We start from the raw sequence: 19,590 nt of genomic DNA, 5'->3' as shown, positions 1-19,590 counted from the left end.
TCTTTCAACGTCTTGAACAACTTAACAAACTAAGTATTTTTTGCTTAAACATTTTTTTTCCTTAAATTCTGCGTTATGAAGATATCTACAAAAAGTAGATATCTACTAAAATTCTTTCTCATTTCTGAAATCACCTTAGAACATTGATTAAAATTTATAAAGTTACCTTTATACATCGATTAAATGCTCAGAATGATGACCATTCACTTCTAAACATTTCTGAATTCTCATTGAAAACGTTCTCTGCACATTGCCAAGCATTTCTTCAGTTATTGATTCGCAAGCTGCTCTGATACGGTTTTTCATATCGTTTGGTGTTGTTGGAACCTGGTTGTAAACTTTCTCTTTGAGGTAACCCCAAAGAAAGAAATCGGGAGAAGTTAAGTCGATGATCTAGCTGGCTAATTCATCAGTCCATTACGTCTTATCCATTTTTCAGGAAACATTTCGTCTAAAACTTCTCTTGCGGCTAGAGCATAATGAGATGGACATCCATCATCCTGATACCATAGCGCAAGTCTTCGCTCCAGAGTAAGATCTTCCAACAAAACCGGTAAATCGTTCAACAAAAAATTCCGATAGTTTCTGCCATTCAAATTGCCATCAATAAAAAAAGGTCCAATTATTTTATTGCCAACAATGCCGCACAACAAAAAGTAATCAAGTCAAGTGTCAAGTTGTTTAAGACTTTCAAAGAAAAAAGTATATGTGCCATTTAAAAAAATAAAAATGACGTCAGAAGGGCCTTTAGGCAACCCTAAAAAAAATTCTGTTCATGTGTACAATGTGTCCCCGTCACCAAAAAATGTTTACTTGAAAGTTTTTCGATTCAATTTTTTGTTTTTGAGATATAAGCATCTGTCATTTTAAATGAAACACCTGGTATATTGACATGTTACATTTTATGTCGGGCAAAGTAAGTATGTACGCCCTGGTTTCTACGGACATATATTTTTCACATATATATTGCATCTCAAATGAAATTCGCTGTATATCTTTCTCCCGGTGTCATACTTGTATTTTTCTTCTTATTTCCTTTTGTGTAATCTTATATACACTGCCATCTTTATTTTTGGACACTCTTCGGTTTTCCATTTGTTGTTAATGTTGCTTTATTGCTGAGTTCTTCAATTGTGATAGAATTAGTTGGACTTATAGTTTAAACATCACTGGATTATGATCCTTTCCAATATCTGAGCTTTGGTAGGTTTTGCCAGACTTGATGGCACTTCGATCATCCTAATCATAATGACTCTCTCTGAGACAGGTACAAAGTTGATTATGGTATGTTTTCAGTTCTATTGTGAATCTTTCCTACTTCATATAATGATCTGACCATTACCATTAATTTTGTATAAAGAGTAGATATTAAAAATATATTTAGCAATTTTAATTCAGTACTCAACTCCACTCCATCTCTATTCATGTATAAAAATGTTCATAAAAATCATGTCTCAAGTATTATTAGATAAGATTAGATTTAAAACTTACATCTTAGTTTATAAAATAACCATTTGTAAGTTGAGTTATAAATTTCGTCAATTTCATATAAAAAAATGAAACGAAACAAAAGGTCTTGTGTTCGCTCACGACTTCAGTACATTTTAGCATTTTTCTTCGTTCATTAAGTTTCTAATTGACCGCCCATTGTGCTTAGAGTACAAAAGAGCGGGGTTTGCCCGAAATGGACATAGCTCTTTAAGGGTGTCCATTCTAGGTTGAAACAGATATCTAATGTTACCTTGCACTCCCCTTATACGACACGATCGCGCGGCGCAATGATAATAAGCTTTGTCCTAACACATCGGGAAACAATTTATTATTTGATTCAAAGCGAAACACTTGTGCGATCGTCTCGAAAATTTATTTTTATTAAAAATAATGTTATTTTTATCACATAAAAGAGTTTTTTTGAAAGACCACCGACCTAGAAACTAAATAATGGTAAAGGCATCAAGTTTATGCCCCAAAGTCGTTTTTAGATGTGTTTACTTTACGGTAAAGATACCGTCCGAATGATTACCAAACATGAAAACTCCCCGCATAGCAGCAGCGAAAGACGTTAGTTGCACTTAAAATTTATTTTCGTATTGTTTCTCGGAAAAGTCGACTAACGAACGGGTAATAAACTTTTAATAGTTTCGAGTAACTCTCAAAGTGGTAGTAGTAGTAGCCTACTACTTCTTCAAATAAAAAAGCAAAAGGAGACGGTGAGAAAGATCAAAATCGAAATCGCGCTTGTTTAAATTCGAATACACAAACAAGCAGATATAAGTGAATTTGAAATTCAAATGTTACGCTAATTGATTTCGGGTCGAAAAAAAGACGATCTCGGTTTATTTTTAGATGTGGGTGACATTGAGGACCCCCTATGTTTTTCGACATTTCGGCTGGCCCGTTTCGGTCAATTCTAAAACTCTGGCAAATATGAGAATCGAACACATGAGAGGCGTAGATAACTTTTTAGTCGTTTTGTGCACGCAAAAATACCGTAGGTAACAAAGGCGTGTAAATTTTTAACATGTTTTTGACACGAACGTACGAATCGTTATTCAAAAGATCCAATACATAAGTGTAAAAAGTAAATTTTGAAATTTAACAACTCAAAATAAGTAATATTAGATACCCAAGAGATTTCCTTTGAAACGTCCACGTGTTTTATCACGTTTCCCGTCTTCCATAACCGAACGTGGAATCGAATCTCGATTCCCGCGTCTAAGTAAGTCGTAGAAAAGCAGGAACATACACGTTTGTCTGTGTAGACAGCCTGCCGCCTCATTCCTATTCCAATGCCGTACAACCGAGCGAATAGTAAAGGTAAGCATAACAATAACGTGAGAGAAAGGAAAGAAGGCATTACTTTGGAACGCGCCGTTTTTTGTTTCATTCTTATTACCTCGGTACGATAATAAATGTAAAAAAGGCAAAAAAAACAAGTCGAGGTGCCTTTGGTGTCATGCCGCCGGTGGCCCGAACGTGCCAATTAGACACCTGATAAAAACGCGGTCTTAATGACTACTTAAACGCGGACCGCCCCATTTGAATTTCAATTGACCGGCCCCGCCGCGATCAAGCCGAGTTCTATGCAAATAGATGAATTTCAAATCGCGAACGTTAATCGACGTCAACGTTTATGCACTGTAAATCACCCTTCCACTATCGCAATATAACGATTGATTCTCAACGGTGTTTAATAGTGATTTATTGTAAGCCCGCCTGCAGGTATGTCTATTTCGATTTAATAATGCTTTAAGAAGACCGTTACGACATTAAAGATGATCTGATGGATCAAGGTGATATATATTTTTAATTATCATTCAACTCGTTTACTTATAAGGTCAAATACAAGTTGCAGTTTCTCTTTCGTTCAACATCACCCTTGATTGAAAAATAATGGGGTGGCCATAACGGTCAAGGTTCACCCCTGTAATATTTAACAATTCGTTCTGGGCAGTAATTGATTTCGGATTAATCCCTTATGGGTAGGGGTTATAAAATATTTATTAGGAAGGGGACGACACGAAATGGATATGTAATAATTACGTGTTATGTGAGAACATATGATATTGATGACTTGTAAAATAGTTTGTAGATTTTTTATGATTTTATTAAATTTACTATGACAATTTCTTTTTATACCCCATAAAGTATTAATATTGTGATTAAAAGAACAACAAATACAATCATTCATGTAACGTTAAATAAGTACTTTTAGTGTGTTAATCCATGATAACACAGTTGTTACGAAGACTTCACAATTGGAAACAGGAGCGTAATGGTTACTTTCAGATTCTTCTATAAATTATGTAGATAGATAGCCATTTATTGTCACCAACAAAAAGAAGCAATTCATATAAATTCATCTTCTCTTTTGTTTGTTTTGGTGATTATTTCGGTGTTAACCGTGGCATTCTTATAATGGGACTGAGTTCGTATGCTCGTGATATTTAGTCCGTGTAAAGCCATACTTCCTTGTATATCTCCTTCATTCTATTCCATTCTTGTCAGTCCCAAGCTATCCTGTGCCATGTTACTCCTCCACAACTCCTCTTATACTCATCTTCCCAGCTGGCAGTTGGTCTTCCTTTTCTTCTTTTTTTTGTCCATTGGGTACCATTCTAAGATTTTCTTGGTCCATCTCTTATCTTTTACTCTTATAATATGACCCGCCCAATTCCATTTTCGATCCAATACTATTTTTCCAATATTCTCAATGTTTGACATTTCCCTTATCCATTATTTTGTTTTTTTATCTTTCTTTGTAATGCCAATCATCCTTCTATGCATTGTCCTTGCTGTTACCCTAATCTTTTCAATCATTTTGTTTGTTAATATCCATTTGATTGTCTCGTATCCATAAATCATAACAGGGAGGACACACATTTCCCACATTTCTCCATTTCTATGTTTGATTTCCATGCATTTTTGTATCTGTTAAACATTTGCCATCCCATTGCCATTCTCCGTGTTATTTCTTCTCCTGTGTTTTTAGTTGTAATCTTTTGTCCGAGATATACGAAATGCTCTACTTTGTCGATTTGCCTTTCATTAACAATTATTGTATTGTTTTGTTCACAATTTACGTACATTGCTTTTGTCTTGCTCATATTTATCTCCAGACCAGTTTGCTTTCCTCTTCTCGATATTGTTTCCAGCATTTTTCTTACTTCTGTTTCGTTTTTTCTTATAAGTACTATGTCATCAGCAAACTTTAGCCTGTTCAACCATTGCCCATTTATTCTTATTCCCAAGTCTTTCCATTCTTCTTCTACAAACATTGTTTCCAATACGGCATTGAATAGCTTTGCAGAAGTCACATCACGTCGCTTCAATCCATCTCCTAGAGTTATCGTCCTTTTATTATTGTTCATTTCGATGTTTAGTTTTGAGTTTTTATATAGTATATAGTTTAATATACGAATGTTCTGGTCTTCCATACCAGACGTCTACAAATAATGAGATCATTGGGAACTCATACTCATTCGATTTTTTATCAGTTGCTGCACGACTAGAACATTGTCTAGCGTGGAGAAATTCTTCTTGAATCCTGTTTGATCTTCGGAGTGATGGTAGGTGTTGCTCTATTCTCTTTGTGATTATGGCCATAAATATTTTATACATCACCGGAAGTAAACTTATTGGTCTGTAATTGTTGATCTGTTCTCTATCTCCTTTTTTGTATATTAAGGCAAGTTTAGTTGCGAGCCAGCTATCAGGTATCTTTTTTGTTTCAAACAGTTATTAAAAATTTCCTTCAAGATTGGTTTCCACCTGCTTTTATTTCTTCATTTCTTATCTGATCTATACCTCCATTTTTTCCTTCCTTCAGTTCTGATATTAATCACTTATTTCTTCTGTAATTATTTCGCATTGTATCTGTTCATTCTCCCTCTCTTCTGCTTCCATTATGCCTGCTCCCGTATTCCATCCAATTCTTTCTTTTTCCGTCTTGTATTATGTCATTATAAAAGTCGCATATAATGTTTAATATTTCTGCATCTTCCCTTTTGCTCATACCGTTCTTATCTTTCATTGCTATTATTTTGTTTTGTCCCAGTGAGTGTTGTCTCACACTTTTTCTTATACTTCCTCCCGTAGTAATTGCATCTTCTAATTCTATTATTTTTTTGTTATATGACCATTCTTTCCATTTTTTTCCTGATCTCTTTATTGTTCTTCTTTTATTTAATAGTTTACCTATATCGCATGGTAATTTTGCCCTCTGTTTTTTTTTCTATCTTTTTGAATATCCTATAATATAAATAACCTTTGTTGTTCCCTTAGTTATTATATGTTTTTGGTTTTCTATGTTAGGGTTAGCTTGAATTTCTTCCAAACTTAATTTACATCTTATTCGGTCTTCAAAATTTTTTCTTTTTAATTCATCAGTAGATTTGTAACTTATCATTTTCTTTACGCATGGTATCTGTCGTTTCCGCTTATCTGTCTGGTATCTATTTTCTGTTTAATTTCTACGTTTTGTATGATTTCTCTCTTGTCTACTATGAAAAAATCAATTTCGTTCCTTGTTTGTCCGGCCGAGCTAATCCACGTCCATTTCTTATCATTAGCTTTATTATAAAATTTATTCATTACAATTATACAATTATACACTGCTCACCTCCTATGAATTATGTATGAGTGATGAATGCAAACATTGAAAACATCCTATGTATGATTAACCCCATTCACCGATATACTGGTATGGGAATGTTAAAAAGATAGAAAACATCCTCAGAAATGATCATGTAATTTTGTGTATGCTGAAATAACTGGATTAAGAAAAACAAAGGTGTCATTAAATTATACTAAGAATTGTTACTCAGCGCTATGGTGACTATATTAAACAAGAATTTAATTACAAAATACTTTCTTTGTCAACAATGCATCCACTTAACAAAACTTTATTGATTTTGTTATAAGTTGTGTCATCCTATGTATTTTGCCACTTATTCGTATTAGAAATCTTATTCTTGCTCTATATATGTTTTTCTGCTCATTTATTGAGGTTTTTAACAATTAAGTTGGGATTATTTTTTAAAAGGAATCACATTGAATGGATATTCAATCTAAGATCACTTCCAGATTTTCATTAACAAGATTTCCAACGATAACAAATGATTCCTGAACCTTACTTGTAACGCCACTCGGAATAAAGGGTTTAAATATCATCTTAGTGCCATCATTGTTCAGAATCATCGGCAAAACTAGAAGTTAGGCGATTAAAATGAAGATAGTAGTAGTGGCACTTGCAATGGCCATTAGGGGGGATGACATCTATGAGCAATATGTAACGGCTGCCGGCTTTGAATATGTTGTTGGCTCCGAAAAATGGTATTGACTTGTTCCCAAGTTTCTTCCGGCCTCTGGATATCCTGCGCTAGTTGGATGGTACACGTAGAACACGTTTTTCTGTAAGTTACCAGTGTATTATAATGCAAGTCAACTAAGGCTTTTTTCCTAATGAAGTAAAAGCACCGTGTGTTGTCGTTAGTATTGTAGAAGATTGTGAAAAGATATCGTTCAGGTGTAGTTTGGTAATTTCTACAGTGATAAACCAACTCTTGATCCAGAACTATATGGACTGAAAGGTGCTTAAGGAATTTTATTAACATTACTCATGTATATCGTTGAAACCATTCTCCAGGTTTAGATAAATCGTATCCCAAGAGAAAAAGAGCTGGTGATTAATATGTCGTAATATTTCTCCAGGGAACAACTATCTTCAGGTATTAGTCATAGTTATTCGCGTACAGGTATTGTCAGAGACATTTCATTAAACATTCATTTCATCTCTTCTTTTGGTTTGCTTAGAGATAATAAACTGTTGTCATTTATTGAAGAAGCATTGTTTGCTCTTTTTAGCAGAAATACTTCCACCCAGTGACTGAATAAGTTTGTCACCAACAAATGATACGTTTCCGAACTCATCGCTTGAATATTTGCTAGAACTTCATTCTTCTCGTTTAATTTTAATCGTTACATCAACAGGAGGTTGGACTTTTAATTACGAATATATTTAATCAATAATAATTAGATTCTCCAGGAAATTCGATTGCATAATACTTTTTCTGCATCTGATTTTGACCAGTAATTTTTCTTTGCCTGATACAGGGTTTTCGAGATTTTCTACTACGGTATAAACTCAAGATCTCGTACCAATTCGAAAATGGTGGAGATAACTAGCAATTCCTCCTTAGTTGGGAAGTTCAATTTTTGGTACTAGACGCAAAATTTAGATAATTCATCTTTTTTCTTAATGATTCATCAAAATTCACCACCATTCGTCAAAATGATATTACTGACTGATATGGTTGCTGATCAAAATGAGTTTAATTAGATATAATGTCAATTTTTCGCCCATGTTCCTTTGAAAAATCGAGGTTAATAGTGACTGGTTTTATGAAAAAAAAATTTGTTTCAACAAAACAACATCGTTAAAATTCCAATAACAAAATAGATTCAAATTCCGTCGCTTAGTATCATAGTTTTTAAGTTGAAAATGTCAACTAAGTAGCGCAGCAATCTCTTCTTTTGTAGCTCAATACCTTAAAGATATTTAGTTTATTTTTTTATACATGGTTCCAGATTACAGGAGCTAAACCAAGAACATTATTAACGTAAGTCAAGAATAATGTTTTAATATAATCTAGCTGATATATTTGAGAAGCTATGCTTGACTGATACTCTTTTTAAGATTCTAGGAGAGGTTATAAAAATCATTGGACTTAAAAACAGAGCATCTCTCCATGAAAGATTTAGTTGTTTAAATTTGTTTTCATAGAACACATTGGATTAACAATAAAATGCAATTAGTTAATGCGAATTTCCAGATTTCATTTTCAAAAAATTTTCTTTTCATTCGGGAATTTTTTTATTTTGAGTACTTTCAAATTCAAATCCTTTGTTATCCAGCATCTCAAGTGTCAGAATTTGTCAACCTGTTCTATTCGTTTGGGTTTTTGGAAACGCCCCTTGTTCTTGTTTTTTCTGTGCTTATCTTTAGGCCATAATAATCTCCCTCTCTTGTAATCGTGTTAATAAGATTTTATAGCCTTTCTTAGGTATTAATCGCTATATATTATTTCCTGGATATTTCCTATTGCGTTTCAGAATATCTTTTCCGAGTATACATTGAAAAGAATTGGCTTCTAATGGGTTTACTGTTGATTTATTTGTCTTCTATCCTTACGGATGCTGTTTGCTTCCAGTCAATTGGTCTACTCCTCGTTCATGAAGCATATTTATCAGCTACGTGTGTTGTACTCGGTCAAAATTTTTTCATTAGTCTATAAAACAGGTGTACATCAACTCTACATTTTTGAAGCAGTACATTTAACTCATATAGTGCGTCTCTAGTTCCATGACTCAAGCGAAACCAAATTGTTTTTCTCCTACATTTTGATGGCACTTTGCAAATTTTCGCTAGTGTATGATTTTTTAAGGCTATTGTTTTAGGCATCGGAATAAATACAGATTGGATTGACAATCTGTCTTTGACAGTTATATTGCGTATCTATGTTCGTATATAATGTAACCACACGATTTTGTAATCTTTCTGTACATTTTTTGTACTCCTTCCTGCATTTAGCTTGTATTTCCTTCTTTCCTTCATCCAAATTGCTCTCTGCACCTGAGTTTTTAGTTCATCCTTTTGCAAAAAACTCTTTTAAATACCTGCCGCTGGTCCTCTACTGTTTCTGTTATATCCAGTTGTTTAGCTTCCTTAAATTCATTAATGTTCAGTACCAGTTCAAAGTTAGGACTCATCAGTTTTCTTTTCTGAACATTCTTTAGTGGTGTAGTCTCAAGATTTCCAATCATGTGGTTATGGTCGAATTCAATGTCTGAACCAGGATAGGTTGTTACACCTTTTTGATTTTTACGTTTTCTTTATTATCCTGGTTATTGCCATATGTAGTCGCCTTGCCGGAAGTTGAGCGCCGCTCTCATTCCGTTCATCACGACCATAATCTGCTACTCTTCCTTTCTCTATTTTTGCGTTAAAGTCGCCCATGATTATATGAACTTCACTTTTGCTAATAATTTTGTACTTTTTGTTCATTATTATTGCGACACATTAAAGTGTTCAGGGTCATTGTTACCTGTATAATACCTGAAAAATGTCATCAAAGTCTGTTTGGGTTGTTCCGTGCCATCTGACTTTGCCCACAACGAGAAAGTTTTATCTTTGCCAATATTGTCTATAAGGTTTATAACCTCTTCCTGGAAAAGCAACACAAACATTAAAAAATTAGATATTAAGAAATTATAATTGAATAAAAAGTTTTTAAAATTATAGAGTTCGAAATGAGAATTATTATTACACTAAAATGGTAATAATAGTAATCAACTTCACGTTTTAAAACCATTCCAATGCCATTTCTAAAAGATTCTCCTTAAGTTACACTTCCATTCATTTTTCCAGATGTGAAATCCCACAAGGTTAAACTAAGTTTACACACACGATTAAAATTATTATTAACCTTGACATATCCCTTCTACTTCACCAATACAATTACAAAACTCTCGCAAAAGAATTCAAAGAATTTCCTCATGTCACTTTGCTAATTAGTTAAGAAATCATTTAAATAAATTATTTAAATTAAATTTTAATGTTAGTAATAATCTTAAGAAGATAACGCTTTGTGCAATAAAGTTGTCTCAATTTCTGAACGATATCGCAGTCGCAAGAAGGTCAAGCTCTCGATTTCCTTTGCCTTTATAGTTGCCGCAATAAACTCAACATTGTCGTCGTTCTCTTGCACTCGCATAGCTAGCGGATTATACAATCCTGTTTAATCGATTCCGTTTAAACGCTTATCCGAGTAAACAATAGCGCTGCAGGACACCGGAGGCTGTATTGTCGCAATTTGCGTCCTTCAATACTACTGTGGTGCTGCATGACAGTGGAATCATCGTCATGTTCTAAGTCTCTTTATCGTTTGTGCTGTTGAAGATACGAAATTGTATTAGAAATCGATATATTGGTATAAATGGGAATTGCAATTACGCCGTTAAAGTCCTTATAATTTAAATATTCACAAATTGTTCCATACACCCCATTTAGTAGGTATCTATGTCTATAAAATCAATTTTATTACACTTAATAAAATATGCGGCATCGATCGCTTATGAATATTTGAAGACGGATGTTTATTTATTAAGCCACCCCCTGCATTGGCACGGATTTAAATAAATCATGCGCAAGGACCGCCGAATGGACAGATTTAATTATAGAAAACTGTGGTAAAACGGTAAAACGTGTAAAATAAAAAAGAAAAAAATTGTAAAGTTTGGTACTCGAAAAAAAGTTTCTGACTGCACTTGTGGCAATTGAAAGTTCCGCCGGAATCGATTCGAACGATAAATAACCGAAGAGAGCTGGCACATAATCACTAATTAAAAGTTTAAACTGTCGAGAGTCGTCGAAAACTCGCCGAGTTCGAAACTTTGTTCACTCCCACTTTTGACGATTCTTTACTTATTCAAGATCGTGTTATAGAAGAAATTACAATTGACCTATTAATATTTCGCGCGTAATTATTCGATAATAAGTTTTTGAAATAAATTCAACTTTTTGTCTGAAATAATTTTAGATAAAAGACCGTTTGGCAAGTTTTCTAAGCAATGTTTTAAACCTCCAAAAATACCGTTTCAAGATTTGGTACAATTCCAACTAACTTATAACTGCGACCAGATAAGAAATACCATTTAATGTCAAACGGTAGACGGGTAGAGCCACTATTTTTAATTTAAAAGCGCGTAAATAAAAGCTCGAGCGGTAATTATCGTTTCGAGTCAGTTTTTTTTTTACAATACGTTTTGGGTTTATTATTTTAAAAGCGATTTATTAACTGATAAAAATACCTATGTATTCGTAATGGCCGTTGCCGATCTATATTTATTTATATCGGTTATTAAAGCGGCCGTATCTCAGACATTATTGCATCACGGTCCTCGATAATGTTAATTGGTCCCGTTTGTTTCTCTTTGTGTCTTGAAATTACGCAAATAAACTACGCGCAATTCGATTCGATTCCAAAAAAGACGATAAAACAAAACCATTAACTCTTTATCCTATTCCACTGTTACATTCAAACAGTTAACTAACCAAAAAATCATTAAGTTTCCTAGAAAATTAAATGTGCCGTATCGGATGGTTTTTTGGATAGGATTACTTAGAAATTTAGTTAGCGAGAGTAGTAAGCGATCTCTCCGCACTTTGGCACAAACTCAAAACGACCATTAAATTTAACGAAACCTATTACTCAAAATAGCCAAATTCTTTGTTGCGTATACACTGTTCTATGATTATTAATACGCTACGGGCGATTAAAAATAGGTACGTTTCAAAATCATATGATTGTCGGTTGTTTGCGATTGACAGTCAAGGGATTTATCACAAGATTAATCGCTTGAGGTTGGCCGACTTGTGACTCTCCGATCATACTACACTGACTACCGCATGTTTTGAGGTGCCAAGAGTTCAATTGTGACTATTTTTAGTTGTTGTCCGGATCAAAAGCGTTACTTAAGTTGTTTCTCTAAGTTGCGTTTACAATAAATTCAATTTTTTATTTTAATATTTATACATTTATATTATTAAAAATTTTAGTTGGTATAATAGAGAAAACTGACTCTTTAAGAAAACTCAACACTATGTATAAGTACGTAAGGTCCACATTTTTTGTTATTTTCTTATGGAAGTTAAAGTTTTTTTAAGATCAAGTTGAATTGCAGATAACAGCAAAATAAAATCAAGGAAAGTACAAAAGAGAAACAAAAGATCAATATTTGATATAAAATTAACACAGAAAAGCTATCATTGATATTGATCATTGATTTTAGAGAAAAAAAACGAAATAAGCCTTATGCCTGTAAGTTTCAGCTCATCAGTCTCTTTAGATGTTGATGTCTATGATTTTGTCCATCTCTTAGGACATCTTCTCAGATATCCAAAGTCGTTTCCCATATTGCGCTAATAATACGAACCTTTCTTTGGTCATTCTCCCCACGTGATCACTCCAAGCTTCTCTACGTTTATGTTCACATCTGATTATGTCTTACACCTCACATTCATGTTGTTATATCCGTATTTCTTTTTCTGTTGTTCGAAGGATACTTATCGTTCTCTTGCTTTGTTCTTGGTTTTGTTCCAGATAACGTCTCGAATTGCTGGCTTTGTTTGCTTGGTCTTTAATTTGCTTTATTTTATTTTGATATGAGGTGATTTGTATGCCTAGATAATCAAATGACATGAGTTGCTCTATTGCATTGTTTTACAGAACAAGTTTGCAACATCTTCTCTGCTACGATCATACCTCGTCCATTATCAAACTGAACAATTACAGACTAAAGAGTCTCATTGTCGGATTCCGGATAGCTTTTGTATTTGTTCTGTTAGTTTACCTGTTTTATAATATCTGTTATGGTTTTCGACACATGTTTTCTTTTTAAGGTGTCAACTACATTGCTTAATCTTACCCTGTTAAAGTCTTCGGTGAGGTTTCAAAACCACATAAATGCAGGTTTTCCATATTCTACCCTTCTCTACTACTTCCCTGATTTTGAAGATGGCATCTTCGGTTGATCTATTTTTCCTGAACTCCTGTTGTTCCTTCGATATGTTTGCAGTAAAATACGGCACAGAAATAGAAAACAACAATCCATAGAATCCAATAGATCTTATAAGCTAGAGATAGTAAGATAGTAAAAAAATTGGAACGAGAAGTGGATAGAAAAGAGATGGTAATAGAATGGACATGAAAAATGGAAATGTGGAAGATAAGTAAATCTCTAAGAAAGAGTCATGGCAGAACGAACTTGCAGAAATAATTACTTGAATGATATAATAACAATCAAATAGAAACTAAAATGAAAAAAGGAATGATAGAAACTTCAAAAACTGAATACTATTGGAAAAAAAATGGAGATAAGATGGAGAATAATTACACAAAAAACCAAAAACTATTTCATCGAACACTAAAGACCTTTAGAATAGAAATACTGTAAAATGTGGAAGGTGTGAAATATAAAGAGCAATTATAGAAACATGGAGACGAAATTATGGAGAGAGTTACTAACAAAATCATAAGAACCAAAGAGAAAAACACACTTAATAGAAGATGGGAAGGAAAAAGAAGCTAAATAAAAAATAAGCGAAGAAGAATGGAAAGGAGGTTGTATAGAACAAATAAATAACATAAAAAATTATCAAGAATATTGGATAAAGAGGAATGACTGAGAAAAAGCAATAATCGTTACAATTGGTAGTAAAAATTGTTGTGATATTGTGATACAAAGGTGGACAAACAAATAATACAGAAAAACTTAAATGACGAAGAAGTGTTTACTATAAAAGAAGTCACAAAAAGGAATTGTTGAAGTAAGGAGAATATAAGTTTTTAAAAGTGACCAAACTTTGAATGTTACATAAAGGAACACGAATCAGATTATCAGATTATGAAAAACAGAGAAGTTAGTAGTAGCAAACATTGACGATACCATACAATAGATTTAGATAAGACGAAATCCTTGCCAACAGCAGCAGAGGATAATCAGGGAAGCCATAGTATGGTCATAAAATTAACGTCAATAGAGAGGATGGTATGGAGCTAAGCCGAATCTGGAAGAATTTATTCCACTCTACACAAAACTTGGCAACTAAGGACGAGTAGTTAATTCATTAATTAGTTACTAGAGTATATATTGTCAACTTCCACCGATGTTGTATCTTTTGAACTTGTTTCTAAAGAATATGACATAATCCAAACTTTTCTAACTTTGGCAATGAATACTTCTTTGCAGTGTACAAAGTTATCATAACATTTTCTGGGCCAATAAAGGCATTATCTAAATAAATATGTTTTAATAAGTCTTTAAAAGCAACGGGTTCAATATTCGGAATCGATATCTTTCGCTTGATTCGATAAGTTACTATAGAACATACAAACTAGAACACCGAACTGCTTATCGATAGTATAAAAAAACCCCAACGATAAAAGTCACATCAGACATGGACATCAAAGTGTTAAACAAAAGTATATCTAAACGGTCAGCCATCGTAGATTTCGCTTGCCAATTGTACACGTTAACAGGAGAACCATCCAAAGCAGAAAAACTCTCCTTTCATCGTCTTGATATCGCTGCTTTTTCTGCGAATCTTTAGTGCGATTCTGCGGAACGTCATCGTGGTCCTCAAAGTTAACCGTGTTCAAATAGGTATAAGAAGTTTTAGTTTTATTTAGAATATACTAATAACATTTTAGGAAGTTTTAATGAAAAGAGGAGCCAAAAAACATTCATTTCAAACACAGGACTAAGATAGGAAAGAAGCTTTATCTCATTAGTCTTTTATTATATTTATGATGAGATTATCAAGTAATTTAAATTGTTAACGAAGGAATTAAGACTACATTATTTACATCTGCAAAGTAACGATCTTTTTTTACCCGATTTTGCAATAGTACGGTTCACCAATAAGAATATTTCTTTACATGAAGCTTTGTCGCAGAAATCCCAACAACTCAATTAATGAGAATTCTAATCAATAATTTCTGAATCAAAGAGAACTCAGTTCCGAAACATCTAAAGAAAGAAAGAACGTACATTATGGTTTTAAAGCGATTTTAAATGCTTGTTGGAAAAATAATTTGCCATCATGCGTCAAAAGTGGAAATTTCATAGTACAAAAATGGTTAATGACGAAGTCAAAACGTGAAATTTAGCTATTAACGGCTGATAGGATTTCCCATATCAGGAGTATTAAAGCGTATATTAAAATTTCGACTCAATCTTAAATTTTGGGTAGATGAATTTGAAAAATTATATAAGCAACTTGAGAATCCCCAAATTTACCATATATCGCATGTATTTTTTACACGATTTCTTTTGCGCGATTTTCAAAGGTAACCACAGGAATCAGGATATAAGCAGTAGAAACGCACTACCTGCAAAGAATACGAGGGATTTAATGAAGAATACAATCAGTATCAGAATTTATTGAGGAAAGATAGCTACCTTGGTAACCCATTTGTAGAGGATTTTGGAAGGACAGGTAAAGAGAGCTCTAGAAAGCACAAATACTGAAGACGACCAAATAAAAACGCAGAACGGTATTATGGCGAAAATATATAATTTCAAATTTCAATTTACAACAAATAAAAATAAATTTAATTAACTCCGACTACACTTTCTATAACATCATATTAATTTTTATAAAACCATTTTGTACAACCTTACACAATCTATAATCAATACAACATATGTATACGACAAACTCGAACAAAAGATGTTTAAGAGTTTCTTTCATAATGGATAACATTTAATTGAACCATTGGTAACAGAGAGAAATAAAATGTTAAATAAAATAATGAAGATAATCTTGACATTAAATTAACACTGAGACGAACCAACAGAAATTAGAAACTATGTGGAGCTATTGAGACCGCGAAGCACTTACGCTTATTGGCTAACCTCAAGCATTATGGCGTTAGAGGTGTGTTTCCTAGGATCTTTAAAGTGTTACGTACAAGATTCACATTATCAAATCCTATTTTAATGCACTATAATATGTTAAACTATCAATTCCATATTGTATATTAAGCATATAGGGCATTATTTTGTTGTATGTCATATACACAGTCTTCACAATCCAATTTGTTGGAATCTGATTAATTCATCATATTATTTCACGATCGATATTTTACCTCGATTGGTCGAGGTTACGACTCTGTCGAATAGAAATCTAAATACTGTTTCTATAAAGTTTATCTTGTTGTTACTTTCAAGTTCTATTGTAGATTCAAGCTTATCCATGTTATTTAACAATTTATTAAGTACAATTAAAAACTGTCATAATAGCATTAAATATGTTTCTTTGAGAAGTGTTGTTTATTAATGTAATTGGTTTTTCAGATTATTAAGATAAAATTCTGCTAAAAGACCCCAAAAAATTTATTTTCAAATATGATAAGGCTCTTTTCAGTAATAGGGGTAATATCTATTACCACTATTACGAATACCGATCAATTCAGTGGAGTTTCTGATTGAATATGGAGATTCAAATTGTAGAATACCACTGATGATGGGTCTAATGGTTTTATTAGGTTTATTGAGTTTTATTTTAATGTCTCTGATGTAATGGATTTGTGTTAGTGAGCTAGATATAGATATTAAATGACAATAAAGATTTTTATAAGCTATAAAAGCAGGTCCAATATATCACCAAATGTGCAAATAAAATTATTGTCTTTCAAATTAGGTTTTAATACTTTTAGTGGAAAATTGATTACGGATGAAGAAATTTTGCTGATACCAAGGTTATAGCAGGTCGGTTGTTAATTAAGGGGTAGTTTGGTTGAACGATGAGCTGAGACTCAACAGCAAATTTGGGCAGATAATATTAATTACCTTTAAAGCAATATTTATGTCCTATGTTAGTGATTCTCAAACAGTGCGCCGCGCCGTGCCGCCCACGTAACCGCATCCTTTTCCCAGAGGCGTCACAAAATATTTTTAAATTGTCTAGTTTGCTTTTATTTGAGTCTGTATAAAATTAAAGCTGCAGGCGCAAAATATTATTACAAACGTAAGCCGACAACGCTGCCTCTTCTAGATCGCGACAGATTTGGAATGTTCTGGAATATCTTGCAATTTAAGCCGAGTGAAGTTAAACGTATCCCTTCATATAAATAAACAGTGACCCAAACTTTATAAATATGTATTTTTGAGAGTGAACCGATTTTTGAACAGTAAGAAACTTAATGGTGCAGGTAAAGAAAATATGCTTTCAACCATTGACGCCAGTGTGAAGACACGAAAATATCACAAATATGATAACGTTTAGCAACCGTTCTTCACAATTATGTTAGAAGAGGCAATGGATGTAATTTTGATGTCTTATTATTTTGTCAGTTACAAGATTTACAAGCCACGTCAACATACGAAATATCCGTGCCACGACATTCACTAATTATTTTGTGGAAAGGCAAGATAGTTATATTTTATGATCAGAAAACAATTTAGAAAAGATTTAAACAAAAGAAATGTGATGCCTGTTCGTTTGATTAAGGCCTACTTTTACCACCTCTAGATAAATTTATCCGATAGATAATTACCATGGTTACAACGGTTTTAGGTCCATTATTACCATCTTTTAGTTAAATTTATCTTATAGATAAACCCATCTACTAGCCAATCAGAGCGCTTAAAATAGCCGTAACCGTGGTAATAATCCCTTAGATAGGTTAACCAGAAGATGGTAGTAATGGACCGTAGGCGCTCTCATTGGCTAAGAGCGAAAATTTATCTATCGGTTAAATTTATCAAGAGGTGGTAAAAGTGGGCCTAAGCCTTACTGTTGATATCATAACAACTCAAATCTAGTCAACACATTCCAACGCCTTATCTAGACTAACCCGAGGTTGCTTATGGTCGAGGCTGTACATTTAATACCATATATCTCAAAACTGATCAATAAGTTGCTACTTCGAATAATCCCAGCTCATAGAATGTAGCGATTAATCCCGCTTGCGGTTGATAACCACTCATATATAGCAGCCTATATCATATCAACCCAAGAGTGGTAAACATATTTCACCGCCTGGGCTCAGTGGAAGTTAGCCCAAATTCTATATTCTTTGTTTTGACATTAGTCGAGGTTGCTTGCGACATTCTGTTGTGAAGTTTTTAATGGTAAATCTAAACTTTGAGCAGAAAATGTATAAACCTGATTAACTTACAATTAATCAGTTAACTCATGGATGTAATTTTGATGATGTCTTGTCAATTTGTTAGTTATAAGAAGCCACGTCAACATACGAAATATCCGTGCCACGACATTCACTAATTATTTTGTAACAAAAGGGAAAGTGGAGAGGCAAGAAAGTTATATTTTATGATCAGAAAACAATTTAGAAAAGATTTAAACAAAAGAAATGTGATGCCTGTCTAAATCCACAATTTGAGAAAAGTGCAGTGATTTGCAGCTAACTTCATGTTATTTAATAGTTTACTTAAAATGTTGAGTAGTTTTAATTTCTGATCTTGTAGTTGCTGCTCTGCAAAATCAGTTTCTGTTCCAATTTCTTTTCATGTCGATTAAAACATTTTGCAAATTTAATCTTGAATGTTATAGGAATTATACCCACAGTTATTGGAGAATAATATTCTGATTTCGTCTGATAAACAAAGCTTACATTTTTTATGATTACATTGTTTTCTACTTATCACTATTAATTAGTGAAGTAATTAATCTATTTTAACAGTAACAGTTTAATTTTTTTCTATTTGTTGACTGTATAGCTACATAAGAAAATCTCCATGTACAGTTTTGTGTACAATTAATATCATATCAACTCAAAACTCGTCTACACATTATAGCGCCTCGGCTAGATTAAGCCGAGGTTGCTTTTGTCCGAGGCTATACAATAATATCATGTCACCTCAAATGCAGTCGACATATTACAACGCCTCGCCCACGAACGACCTTGTCTACTATTATAGCGTACAGTTTCGTTTGATTAAGGCCTACTTTTACCACCTCTAGATAAATTTATTCGATAGATAATTACCATGGTTACAGCAGTTTTAAGCGCTCTCATTGGCTAAGAGCGCCAATGTATCAAGAGGTGGTAAAAGTTGGTCTAAGCCTTACAGTTGATATTATAACAACTCAAATCTAGTCAACATATTACAACGCCTTATCTAGACTAAGCCGAGGTTGCTTATGGTCGAGGCTATACAATTAATACCTTATTCTATTCTACTCAAAACTAGCCAACACATTGCAACATCTCAGCTGCTTGCAGCATTGGCTACTATTATAATACCAAGATCGCTTGCGACCGAGGCTGTACTATTAATACCATATCGTCGGCTTAGTAAGAAAAGCACGTAACTCCGTTTCGGAAAATTTTACAGGAGACAGAAAAAACTGGATTTTTTTAATTTGACAGTCGTGTTAAGTGCTTTTCATTTTAAGCATTTGAGCGGAAACTTGTATTTCAATATACGCGCAGTTTTCGGAATTGGTAGATTTAATAATTTGTTGCATAATTACATCAAAATCTTATTTTTGGTAAAAAT

The 19,590-nt window shown here is 33.2% G+C and overlaps 1 protein-coding gene across 7 annotated transcripts in view; it reads left to right on the top strand.

The window, feature by feature from the left end:
* Positions 1 to 19,590, top strand: part of LOC111415328 (transcription factor daughterless) — a 168,840-nt gene that overhangs the window by 71,698 nt on the left and 77,552 nt on the right. The gene's annotated exons all lie outside the window — the stretch shown is intronic.

This window comes from Onthophagus taurus, chromosome 7 (assembly GCF_036711975.1).
Source record: "Onthophagus taurus isolate NC chromosome 7, IU_Otau_3.0, whole genome shotgun sequence".
NCBI classification, from domain to species: domain Eukaryota; kingdom Metazoa; phylum Arthropoda; class Insecta; order Coleoptera; family Scarabaeidae; genus Onthophagus; species Onthophagus taurus.
This window is presented reverse-complemented; position numbering and strand designations above follow the sequence as displayed.